General features: G+C 43.0%; 1 pseudogene; it reads right to left on the reverse strand.

Annotated features, from left to right (window-relative positions):
- Positions 1-997: 997 nt before the first annotated feature.
- Positions 998-2,647, reverse strand: LOC147881459 (scarecrow-like protein 21 pseudogene; annotated as a pseudogene).
- Between the last annotated feature and the right edge of the window lie 447 nt (positions 2,648-3,094).

Below are 3,094 nucleotides of genomic sequence, written 5' to 3' on the forward strand. Positions count from 1 at the left end.
CAAACTGCAAGATGCAATGTGTGCATTTTATCCTCATCTATTAGGCAATGTAATAACTTAATGGGATCTATTAATTAGCTTTAAAACTGTTACTTTGCCTACCGATGGAGGGATAAAGCTTAACATGTGGTTGTCAATGTGGAAAGAAATGAAAGCTTAAGGCATTACACTCTATCAACAAATGTGAGTATGTTACATACACTAGTGTAGTTGCAAGCAATGCTTGCATATGGTAAGCCAAATTCATGACACCCTATGAATTCAAGCTGGTGCATAAACATTTTAAAAGCAAGGGACATAAAGCACTACCCCCAAGTGGTTGAGTTGTTCTGCTTTCAAAGGGCCTCAAAGTAGCAACTTTCTAGTAGCTAGAGCTCTGCCCCTAGTGGGGCAGTGCTAACAAAATGGATGTTAGTTTCAAATATGAAACTTCAAGGCTTGATTTTAGTTATGGCGTGCATGCCAAGAATGTATATAGGTCACACAAATCTCACTATGTGTGTATTGTGCTTTTAAGCTCAGAAAAGCCTGCATTTTGCTTTTAAGCTCACAGAATGGACATCTTTGAGTGTTATTAATGCTAATGAACTCATAGTATAAAGATAGGGATTTAACTTAAGGATGCATAGTGACAATACTACTTTACTTAATATTGTTGTTAAGTAATTTGTAGTGCATAGTGACAATGCTACTTTACTTAATATTGCTGTTAAGTAATTTCTAGGGTCAAGACTGATAAAAACCTTACAATATGGGTACTTGTTCAAAAGCTCCTGAAAAGCTCAAATGGACTTCTTTTAGTGTTATTGCTAATGGACTCATAGTATAAAGATATACCATTTTTGGTGGAAAGAGCTCCCGAACCTTTTGGTAGGAGCATTTTATGCATAATATAATAATGGAAATGGACAGGTGCGTTAACTTCGCTAACATAAGAGAATGACTCAGTTGATCGATTCACTGTACAGCTTCGCTGGGGACTTTTGGTTTTTCCAAGCTAGCACCACGCTGAAGCTACGATCAGTGGTCTGTTCAACCAGCCTAGCAACAATGCTCCAGCTTCCTCTTGCAATCTGTAATTTTTCGAGTGCAGTTCTAAGAGTGCTTTTATAGTGCTGTTCACAAAGGAGCTTAGTGGATAAGGCTTGAAACCCGCCATCAGCAATCGTGATCTCCACTTCCCCATCAATTCATGTCTCTCAACTCGGTCGGACCCCTCGCAAGCGATTATGTTCACTATGTCTCGTGCCAAGCAATGTTGCTCCACATTTATTCTATCTTTGTTATCCCTTGGAAGCACCACATCGATTGATTCAAAGATTGCAGAATAGTAATCAAGTGCTTCCAGGAACCGAGGAAAGAAGGGTGCAGTGTTTGTGTTGGCTTCCTGCTCTACCAGTGTTAGCACTTTGGGATTCATACCTTTTACTAGACGTAATAATCTGTCCCTTGGATTTGCTGTGCTAACACTTTCATCGGGGAGATGATGCAACTGTAGTGCGAAGTTGACAGCTAAGACTTCTCCAGATGTTTGTTCAATCGTAAATGCTTCCAGATCTGACATTTGAATGGACATTGATTGAAACTCGAAGGGAACTCCTACTGCCTTAGCAAGATTCGTCAGCTTCTGTCCAACTACTTCTAAACCTCTGCCAGGTGAAGGAATAGAATCCCCGTCGGCGGTCACTCCAGTAATGCGAAGATGAGGAGTCCCGCCCGGTCTGTTGGCTAGAGCTTGAATAAGAGAAACCCACTGTGTGCCATGTGCAATCTTGAAGTCAACGATGTGTATCTTTTTATCAAATTTGAAAGCTTCCGTAATCGCACCATTTGCAGCCACGTACCCAAGTTTGAAACAAGGACACACCTCACACATGACCTCCATGGGGGTGAGAGCATCCGGATCGGAAGTCTCCTTGGACTTTAAAGAGTTATAGATCCTTGGCCCAGAAGATCCACGCCTGGCTATGAGTCCCTCAGCCATATAGGCAGCAAGCCTTTCAATAGGATCACCAAAAATCGACACTAAGTCTTTTAGTTTTGTCATTAGGCTATCAGCTTCTATCAAATTCTCGTCAGCAAAGGCAGCTGCACATGCCACTAGTAGCTGCTCCGCTTGGGCTGTGCTGCTCTCGTAATGGGAACTTGCACTGGTTTGCAAAGGTGGCGAATCTGATTCGTTAGTTGACTGATCTCGCCTCCGCTTACGGGATACTGTCCGTAACGCACTGTCAGGGATCCGTGACTCCATGGGTTGCAGATTATTACTTAAATACGGAAGAAACTGTGGCCCAGATTGTACTTGTTCTAGCCACTTAGTAGCAGCAATGTCTTTCTCGCCTCCTTGCTGACAATTTATATTTTCTTGATTCCCGCAAGATGGGAGCTCGTCCGAGCCATCATCAACATCGGGTCCCAATAATTCCATCTCCAGCTCTTGCAATATGCGTCTGAAGTTTGGATCACCAACGGAAGATTGGTTGTCATGTGGACCAGAATATCTTGTGAGATTGAATCGATTCGCGAAAGAAAAGTTTCCCAAACTGGATGAACTTTGTTGGGTTGTCTGCATGATTGAAGGCTCATACGGAGATGACCGACTCTGAATAGAAAACTGTGAAATACAGCTCTGGTTGGAACTGTCCATTACTTTGTCTTCTAGGGTTTGAAGCGCCTTGAAATTTCTGTGTGAACCATAAGAGAACTGTTGAGAAAGAGGGGATAAGGCAGAGCTCCAGATAACGCAATACTGGTCTCACAATCTACTTCCGTGAACCGTAGTATTATTCGAACGTATCCCAGCAGTGTGGAGATTGTGTAAAGTCGACCCTCTGATAGAGCTGGCTGCTGCTTCATAAGCCTGCATGTGACCAGATGCAGGTACATATCGCATTCTCGTAGCTACCGAGCGCTTTCTTTTCATTCAGCTAGCGTCCGCTTGGGTTTTCCCTTCGACTTCGAATCCTCAGGATAGCAACAGGAAGGCTATCAAACCCTGCAACCACACGGAAATCATTGCGTCTTCAGTTAATTAAAAAAAAGCGTATTCTGTGTGGCTGCACTGCTGCCGCCTTATGAACAAGCGATCAACTGG

This window comes from Dipteris shenzhenensis, chromosome 31 (assembly GCF_047967505.1).
Source record: "Dipteris shenzhenensis isolate YYH24624 ecotype China chromosome 31, Dip_SZ_1.0, whole genome shotgun sequence".
In the NCBI taxonomy this organism is placed as follows: Eukaryota; Viridiplantae; Streptophyta; class Polypodiopsida; order Gleicheniales; family Dipteridaceae; genus Dipteris; species Dipteris shenzhenensis.